The sequence below is a fragment of the Cupressus sempervirens genome, chromosome 3, assembly GCF_028749045.1.
Source record: "Cupressus sempervirens isolate cs-2001-9-10 chromosome 3, ASM2874904v1, whole genome shotgun sequence".
Taxonomy (NCBI): Eukaryota; Viridiplantae; Streptophyta; class Pinopsida; order Cupressales; family Cupressaceae; genus Cupressus; species Cupressus sempervirens.
This window is the reverse complement of record NC_143120.1, coordinates 770,744,994-770,755,911: the sequence shown is the minus strand read 5'-3', so window position 1 is coordinate 770,755,911 and position 10,918 is coordinate 770,744,994. Positions and strand designations below refer to the sequence as shown.

The window sequence follows — 10,918 nt, the reverse complement described above, 5'->3', positions numbered from 1 at the left end:
GGTTATGAGGGGCACTATGTTATACAAAGTTCTATGTTATGGGCACTTTGTGGAATAAGCAATGACAAAGAATTAGGGCACCATTTAAGTATTCTAGGTGGTACTGCAAAATTGCTAAAATTGTTGCCACATGGTCTGGAGAGAGAAAGAAATTCCACATCCTTCAATCTAACCTTAGTTATCTTTTGAAACTCTGAGTGGATTTATGTGTTAAAGCTTTGCTAGCATTGATTGTAATAGCAAGAATGGATATTCAAAGACTATTGCAATGAAGGAAGTATGCTAGTAGAGATACAAATGGTCTTGGGGAATATCAATGAAGATGGAATACAAGCCTTACGATCCTCTCAAGGTGATGGGATTGGGCCTTAAACTCATCCTGTACAACACTTGAGCATATCCCAGTGTAGCTCCAACAGACCAACCAATTGATCCATACTGCATCTGAAACTCATACCTACAAAATCAACATTAGAATGAATCATTCAACATTGACACAAGCCTTAAGAAAAATAATGTCACAAATTACTAATTCTTCAAACTAAACCTAATAACCAATTCCAAATAGGGGCATAAATAATTGCAATAAATTGTAGGAACTATTTCAACACAAATTTGTGACTTACAGGTAACAAGCTAGTCAGTTAGACAAATCATGTATTATAATTTTATGAACTTTGTTATTCAAAATTTGTTTTTTCAATAGTTTCTTGGTTAGATCAACATTTTAAATCATACACTATGATCCATCATCAAAATAAATGAGTCAGAAATTTAATTATATAAAAATTTGCAAGAGATTTTGCATTACCTGCATTTCTCTGGGAGTTTAAGCTTCTGGAAGTTGAACCAAGAGTCGCCAGTTTCTACAATGAAAACTGTCTCATTTGATAGCATGGCCTACAAATAAGAAGTGTTTACTCATTAATCTATAGGAACAACAACAAAACCAAGGATTGAAGTACCGACTGAACCATAAGTCATTTTATGATATGTAGTGATTCTCAATAATTTTACCTGGATGTGTTTGAATAACAATTTGACTCTAAGAGCCTCGTTTGGAGCACCTTTCAAGGGAACGTCGTGAGGCACAAATATATGCCAATAATTATCGAAGGCCATTGTATTGTGTTTTAACTTCTTTGTGATGGCTTCTAAGAAGTCTTTCATTAATATACACCCAAAAGTAGGTCCATTTGTGATAGTTACCAAATTAGGCTACACAATCATAGCTTTCTCCTTCTTCAAGAGTAATGAATATCCCATTGAGCTATATTCATTAAAAATGGGCCCTACAAATAAGTAAGCATCTACAGACTCAACTATTTCAGCACAGAATGCAGTATCGACTACACCCCAGTAAGTTCTTATGAAATGTGGAAGAGTCTCTGAAACTTTACCCTTAGTCGATGGCATTGCGGCCACAACATAACCTGAAGCATTTTTCAATTCCATAAATGCATCTTTTGCCTTAACAACCCTTAGCTTTGGACCCCTAACCAACACTTTCTTAACTGTTGCATTTAAGAACTCTATAGTTGTTTCCACAGCTACTTCCAAACTTCTTGGATTGCTTAGCCTATAGTTCATGCTAGCCAAAAAAACTATTGAAAAAACAAGTTACAAGTGGCTTCAAATGCAATGAGCAATGCAAGAGTTTCATGACATACAAACCTTGCTTTTAATTTAATTAATGGATTTTGTGACCCACCAAGACCTTTCAAACATTGGAAAACTATAAGAACATGTCATGGTGAAACAAAACAAAAAGCACACTTCTAAATTCATTTTGCAAAGGGTACACACACATTAAGAAACAATGAAAAGGGAATAAAGTTTACATATCGACCCAATGTCTTGAATGATAATTTAAACCTTACTACTGTCAAACAAAGTATTGGAAATAGTGTGTGTGGTGAACCTTGCATGCTAAAAGATATACACTAGATCAACTAAGGAAGAGTTGAATATAGTATAATGAGAAAACTAATCTGACAACATTTAAAATAATATGAATGAAAAAACCCTCAAATGTGTTTCATTGATTCTACAAATGAAAATGCTGATCAACCAAACCAAAGTAAACCTACAGACATTAAGATCTTGAAAATACAAAAAAGATAGGAGGCCAAAGACTAAAAAATCTTGATCACCCCTCATAAGAAAATTTTCAGTCGAAAACAAGAGGTCGAGATCCACAACATGAACAACTCACACATTTAATACTTAGACATGTAGGGCATTGTACAAGTACAAAAATTAAAACTAATTCCAAACTAATCAAATTTCCACAGTCTATTTGAATATTATGTATGGCTTTTCGATTTTGATTGTGTATGTATTTTGTATTTTTTAATATCAATGGTTTAGATCATACTATGATGCATTGTCTGAGCATACAAAATGTGTAATATGAGAAAAAACTTGCAATCTGCAACTACAAAAATACATTTTACATATTTTTATGTTCTTACATTCTGATGATGGATCAAAGAGTGAGATTCTAAATAATGATGCTAAAAAAAGTAGAATCAAAACAAAAAGTCCATGTAGAAGAAACTAATTTACCTAAAAGGAAGAAAAAAGCCCACTTGGGAGTGAGCCATAATGGAATAGGCTCATCACAAAATGTATGGTGTGGAATGCCAGGGAGATTATAGCTAATGCTAATATAAATTGGCTTACTCTCAATAAGCACTACAGAAATGGCATGATCAGTACCTTCACAATTTTTCTCATTAGTTTTGGGTCATTAAATTGGATAGAAAGTTGATAGTAAAATGTGAAAGAGAACACACATAATGTCACATCAAAATAAGTTTGCATCCTACATATGAGTATGCATCAAAACTGAATTTTTACCTCCTCAATCTATCTGTATCAATAAAGAAATAAGACATTTTTGTAATACAAAATTCTTGAACCCTATTCGACTATAATCTTTCAAACCTGCAAAATAAAACAAAAGCCATAAGAACTAAAATAAAAGGATTTATTTCTAACAAACAATCACATATACTTTGTATATACCTTAGGACATGATACAAGCTATTTCACAAGCAACACTAAACATTCCAATTTTTTTCTCGTTTACTAGAGTGATGATAAACTATATGCAAAGTAAATAAGACATTTTTGTAATACAAAATTCTTGAACCCTATTCGACTGTAATGTTTCAAACCTGCAAAATAAAACAAAAGCCATAAGAATTAAAATAAAAGGATTTATTTCTAACAAACAATCACATATACTTTGTATATACCTTAGGACATGATACAAGCTATTTCACAAGCAACACTAAACATTCCAATTTTTTTCTCGTTTACTAGAGTGATGATAAACTATATGCAAAGTAGAAATAGTGCAACATAATAGATGATTAGTATCTAGAATTTTTAATACTAAAAATTATAAAGAATGTAATACTCACAAGTGTCGTTGCCTAAGAGAATGCAACCCAAGTTTATCATGGTCTCTGCAGCATTCATTGCATTGGGAATATCCTACTTATTTGCAAACACCAATAACACTGCATCTCGTAGTTCATCTTGCAAGAACAAGAAACTTAAATGATAAAAATTAATTCTACGGATAACATGAAAATAATTGTTAAAAGAATGGGGCCAATTTTACACATAATAACCAAAGTTGCCACCCATGAGAAAGACATGAAATCTTCTTGATCCATTTTCCAATTGTGTTTATACAATCCTAAAAATTCACATTGATAGTTCTAACTAATTATTGTTGGAAAGATTTTATTTGCTTCATCAAACGAGTGTATATTGTAGTCTTGGCTTCTTGTATTTTTCAAGATAGTATCATTACTCGTCTAGTATTGTTCAATCTAAAAGGATGATATTGATATGTTGTTTTTCTATAACAGCCAAAACAAGGGGTTGTTAACCTTTACACAAACAAGGGATGAAAGCATAAACATAGGGCATCAACAACACAAAAAAAAAAACCTTTTTCCTATGCACTTGGACAAAAGTCTAAGCAACGCTATTGTTAGGATTGCAACAAAGGAAACCCCACTACAACCTGTCAACAAGGCCCAAAAGTGATTATTTAAGAGTCAGCATTATCAGTAGAATTTTGTTCAAAATAGAAGTGGGAGCAGTAACTTCAACAACATAGGCCACAAGGCTAGCGGGCATCGCACCTGAAATACGATCTAACATCCAAAATTGTGACAAGAATGGAAGCGATAGAAGTCTAGCTCAAACCAACAGCATGAGAAGCATTAATATAATCAAAAAAAAATTCTTCTTCATTAGAAAACAAGTCCTCAAAAGGAAAATCTAAAATAGAATCAGAAGCTCTAATTGCAAATGGTCATTTTCCACAGCCCTCCATCAAGTGACAGCACCTATCCAACATAAAATGGCAATCATTAGGCATGTATCCTATAGAGATGCAATCTCTACAACAAAATGGAAAACCCTCATATTCAATGCTTCACCCATGGCCTCTCATCAACCATGATTGAAGTGGAGAGATCTCTATTTCAACTAGAATACAAACATAGAATAGCCCAAAATTGTACTAGATCCATCCAATTTTAGGAACTAGCAAATGGAATTTCCAATGGCCTCAGGGAAAATAAATCACAAAAGTGAAATGAAGATGAGGAAGGAAAACCCAAACATAACTCACATAGGTATAGCTCAATGTCACCAAACATTAGGGACTTCAAAGAATTAGTCACCCAACGGTGTAAATCTTAGAGGCACTAGAGACTCTAAGAATTTATAGACCATACTTCTGCACTGATAAAAGTTCATGTTATGACCACAAAATAGGACAAACTTTGCATAAGACTTGACAGCCCAAGCATAGCTCCTTCAACCAAAATTTGACAGACAATTATCTAGAGCAGTCAACGGGTCTAGAACCACCAATAAGAGAAAATATCCTAGCACCTAGAAGCCTAGCTTAGCACTACACCAGGAGAGTCAAACCCCAACAAAAACCATCCAATGGATCTCTTCTGATGGGGTGTGTTATGATTATATTAAGTTCCCCTCTTTCTCCAGAGTGGAAAACAGCATGAATTTTGAGTTCAGATCTATGTTATGTAATACTGCTTTACTCATGTTTAGAGACCCTTACAATATATTCAGAGATAATTATTATATCTACTCTATAATAAATGGCAGTGTAATAGCATACTAGCATTAGAGTTCATAACCCACATCAAAAGTGGTTAGTTACACAAGAAGAAGCATCGAACATGGGACATGAGAAACAAATTCAGATTGATTTGTCCTCTATTATCAGAGGATCATAGTAAGGCACAACACAAATTCTCAAATATAAATAATAGTCAACTGTCATTTTACTTAGATCCCTATGAAAATGTAGCACTGAAATACAATATACATTGGAGTTAGGAATTTGGTTGACAACCAAAATCAATTGAATTGAAATAAGAAAGTTCACCAAAGAATCAACTAAATATGTAATTTTAAGCATATTTTTCTACTCAAAATGTTACGACTTCTTCCTTCTTGACCTTAAACTCGTGACATTTTCTAGTTTTACAAGGGGAAACATGATCTCTCCAACTATTAGTTCTAAATGGCTTCCACCTTAGGTGCATAGATTCTTTGAACTAGATAGATAAAATACACAACCATGCTGAAGACCATGGAAATAGAGGATAACATGGAAAATACCAAACAACAAGTTGGATGATGATGAAGACTACAGCGAAGGTAGAAGATCCCAGACATCATCAATTAATACCAAACTACCAAATGGAGTATACAAACTTGAAAAGATAAGACACACCTTACAACTAAATGAAACTCTAGAAGCTACCACCAAATGACATGACATTGAATCATTACCAATAAATGAATACAATATAGAGAAGCTACTAGATATGGTATTTCTATTCATTTTTCAAATGAAAGAGTGCAGTAGGTATGCAACCACGACTAAGGAAAGTGCAATTTCACACCATTTTCCATGTTGATGTTGAGATACAGACCTGTGCAATCCAATCTCCCAAGGAATAGACAGCACCACATATCGCCATCTTTGCCAAAACAAGATTTATCATAAAGCGATGTTAGAATAGTTACTAAAATGGTCATAAATTATGTTGTTATAGTAAAAGAATACTTTAACTTAAGAAAAAAAAACTATGCAATATTAAAACATGATATTGTGCTTTAAAAACTAAAAAGGTACCTGTAATGAAGAACTTCATTTTGACTTGCTAATTGGTTATCACTATTAACTATAAGCTTATCTTTAAAGTTTGAGCTTCACTTGGTTTCGAGAATAGTTAAATATTCTCTACTTAACAGGGCCAACCATGTGAAGGTGGAAGCTCATTTGGACCCCCCCCCCCCCCCCCCCCCCAACATCACTCTAAATTCCCTATTAACATTTAATAAAATTCAATTTATCCATTTTTGAAATATAACATTCAATCATTATAATCACATGATAACACTCATTAACACGTAAAATTCATAAACACACAACATTCATGAATAATTCAAAAGTAATTCATTCATGAATAATTCATTAACACAATATTCATTAACACCCAATATTAATGAATAATATTCATTAACACAATATTCATTAACAATATTCAAGAGTAAGTCATTCATGAATAATCATATCTTTTTTGCTTTCTTGCCGTATCTTTTTTTCATAAAATTTCTAAGAGGAATATCAATGTCCTCATCATCCCCATTAACATTTAATAACATTCAATTCATCCATTTATGAAATATAGCATTCAATCATTATAATCACATGATAACATTCATTAACACATAAAATTCATAAACACACAACATTCGTGAATAATTCATTAACACGCAACATTCAAGAGTAAGTCATTCCTAAATAATTCATTAACACCCAACATTAATGAATAATATTTATTAACACAATATTCATTAACAATATTCAAGAGTAAGTCATTCATGAATAATCATTTCTTTTTTGCTCTCTTGCCATTTCTTTTTTTCATAGAATTTCTAAGAGGAATATCAATGTCCTCATCATCCCCCTCCTGTACTAGTATGTTATTAGGAGTATGAATGAGGTCTGCATGTCAAATTCAAATGAAGCCCTAAGATTCATTCAAAGCCCCCTCACCAATATCAGCATGGAGGCTTCGAGTGAAGCCCCTTGGGACCTTCATTCAAAGATTTGGCTTCATTTGAAGCCCCTAAAATTTAGCTTCCTCACTTTCCATCCGATTTCTTCATTATGGAAAGTGGGAACCATTATTGTGGCCCTACCCAGGAACAAAATTTTATAACCTAATTTTCCTTTTGTTGACTTCATGATCTTTCTATGAAGCAAATAAAATAATAACTAACATTTTCTATGTTTCAAACTTCTATGTTGACTAAAAAACATCTGCTGAAATAACTTTATTTAACAAATTCCATTAAAAAATTATAACCTTTTTCAACCTAGACTTATATTAGACATTTTATAAGTTACACTAGATTAACATGTTTAAAAGTAACTACACATATCTAAATGTGTGCACTACATAAGTGTGCGATAAAAAAATATATATGTATATTTCAATCTATCTTGACATATGTTCATAATCACTCGTATGAAAAGGAATTTATTCAAATATTTCAAGCTCATCTTTGTCAATTGGCTCCCCAAAAATGTGCATACAAGTAACAAAATATTATAGAAAGTCAAGTATTCAAACTATTTGCTAAATGTTACAAGAGAACGATAGATCGTTCATTGTTGAATATATAAAATATTTCATATACCACAGAATAACTATTTTAAAAATTGAAATCTTTCATACATGGGATGAAGCATTCTAGTTGTTTCAAAGTCTATTGGACATTGTGAGCTTGCATCAAAAATATCACAATAGTCCTTGAATGCGTGAATGTTCTTTTCTCACCTATAAGTAGTGGTGAATATAGAAATAATGAGACATTTTATTTAATCTACTATATGGATTTGAAGCAAACAAAATTATTATAGCAACTCAATGCAAAGGAAAATTAATATATTTAATTTAAAATAGTCTAAATGTGTTCATACAAAAACTATAAATGATTATCCCTATTTAATTGATCTTTATATATTCCTAGTTTTTCAGCTAATGACCAGCCAAATGAAGCCCATAAAGACAACAAGACACAATTTATACCCAAATTAGCATTTTAGAATATTATGAGTGAACCATTTTTCTTTCTTTGTAGCCTATTTTATCTTGGAAATAGGATACCAAATCATGTTGTTATCCTTGATTTATAATCTTATCCTAGTTGATATTTTCTAACAAAAAATTCAATAATCTATTTAGATAACTTGTCTTTTATAGTGTTAACCATTCTCCAAAAATACATATATTTTTTTAAAAAATATCTTCGAACTCAATGGAAACCTCATGATTCAACTACCTCTTGTCTCCTATTGAGGTATTTTGGGGATGATATAATAAATAATTCATTCCATCCTACATTGGTAATACTTCTTATTTGGTGAATACATCATTTCATCAAAAAGACTCTTTGTGTGGTGAACCTTTAGTATTTTACCTATACAGTAGATAGATCAGAAGCAACAACATATTCAAATAAACTAAATATCTCTAGAAACATATATGTATATATGTAATAATGTAAATCAAATCAATCTGGAATATTTTCAAGATATAAGTTAAATTCTCATGGATCATTTAGAAGTCATATGTCACAAAAATCTTCAAGTGGGTTACAATTTCTTATTTTTGAAAAATAAATCAAATATTGAATAAATTTGAGCCTAAGATTTATTTAAAATAATTTTAAGATATATATTCAATAAAAAAATTAAAAAAATAAAAGATAATAGAGCTATATCATTGAACATAAGAGGAACAAAATTTCATCACTTGATTTTCCTTTTGTTGACTTCAAAATCTTTCTGTGAAACAAATAACATTTTTTATGTTTCAAACTTCTATATTGACTACAAAACATCTTCTCAAATAACTTTATTTGGTGAATTCAATTTAAAAGATTAGAACCATTTTCAACATAAACTTATACTAGATTTTCAACAATTTTCAAACTTCTATTTTGACTACAAAAGATCTCTTGGAATATAGATCATCCATTGTTGAATATGTAAAATATTTCATATAACATACTATTTAATCTTGCTAGACTGTTTGAATAGCTACATGACACTAAAAAAGCAAATCTTTTGTACAGGCTAATATTGTTCAAGTTTCCTGATTATGTGGATGCATATCTACGACTTGTAGCCATGGCCCAGGCTTGAAATGAGATCCAACTAAGCCTAGAATTGATTGGGGAGGCACTTAAGGTGGATAAAACCTCAGTAAATGTGATTACCATGCTTGGAAACCTGGAACTGAAAACAGATGACTGGCTTAAAGCAAGAGAAACAATTAAAACTGCACAAAATGTATCAGATGGTAAGGATGCTTATGCTGACATTTCTCTTGGAAACTAGAATTATTTTGCAGCTTCACGCAATGAGAAGAAGGATCTAGATGCGAAGGGAATACATCTTGATAAGGCTAGGGAACTGTATTGTAAAGTGTTAGCTCAGAGACCTGGAAATGTCTATGCTACAAATGGGGCAGGCATTGTGCTAGTCAAAAGGGGTCATTTTGATATTGCAAAGGAAATTTTCACACAGGTTCAAGAAGCTGCAGCAGGAAACATCTTTGTTTAGATGCCTGATGTGTGGGTAAATCTAGCACATGTTTACTTTGCACAAGGACAGTTTGGGCTTGCAGTGAAAATGTATCAAAATTATTTGAGGAAATTCTATTTTGGCACTGACACCCAAATTTTATTATATTTAGCTCGATCACATTATGAAGCAGAACAGTGGCAAGATTGTAAAAGAATAAAATCATCAATATTATAAATTTCAATAATAATAAAATCATCAATATCAAAATGCACCTCATCCTATTATGTAAAATGATGTGGTTGGCTCTCCTAGAATTTCATATTTTGCATGTGATCTATTGGGTAGTTGACTGTACCAATTTATTCTTTATAAAATATATAAATATCCTTATTAGGAAATCATATTTCCAATATTAAATAAAAATGACATAATACTTCCACTATTAAATTAAAATGACATACAAATAGCTACAAATAATAACTATTATTTTTCTCATTATCCTTGAGCAGTAATAAAAAATTACTTCAAATTATATGAGAACTCTATGAGGGTGGAATGTACGGTCTCTACAGTAACTGAGAACTTTGGATGGTTTGGTCTGCACTAAGTCATATTCATAGTGGAACAAGAATGTCCATGACATATGAAAGAAATCCATTTTTGGAAAGTATACTTTATGTGGCTCCATATGGGATGCATTGCATGCAATTACTCAAGGATGTCATAGAAAACAAGAAAGGAACATAATGTTCGAAGATAACTCGAGAATTATATCATTTGAGTTAAAATGATAGTGAATCATCTGATCATAAGGGAAGAGCAATTAATATTACAAAGGCACTGAATTAATTAACAAACATCTACAATTTTATCTTATTAAAGAGTCAGCATTTGGTAGTATGAATAAGAAAAAAAGACGAATAGGGAAAATGGGATATATATATATATATGTGTGTGTGTGTGTGTGTGTGTGTGTGTGTGTGTGTGTGTGTGTGTGTGTGTGTGTGTGTGTGTGTGTGTGTGTGTGTGTGTGTGTGTGGTAATGTACTCACTATCATGGTCAAATATTAGTTATGCTATAATATGGTAAATCATCAGATCTATATGGTCACCTTAATAAAAATCTTAGAAACATAATATTTGTGCAAGGTAAACTCTGAACTGATGGTTATTATATCCAATACTAAAGAACATGCATGATTATGCATGATTATTACATCAAATAGTTCTATCTATGAATAATGATAG

General features: G+C 31.7%; 1 pseudogene; it reads right to left on the bottom strand.

Moving 5' to 3' along the window:
- Nucleotides 1-336: 336 nt before the first annotated feature.
- LOC149569072 (pyruvate decarboxylase 1-like) lies at nt 337-9,273 on the bottom strand (annotated as a pseudogene).
- Nucleotides 9,274-10,918: the final 1,645 nt, after the last annotated feature.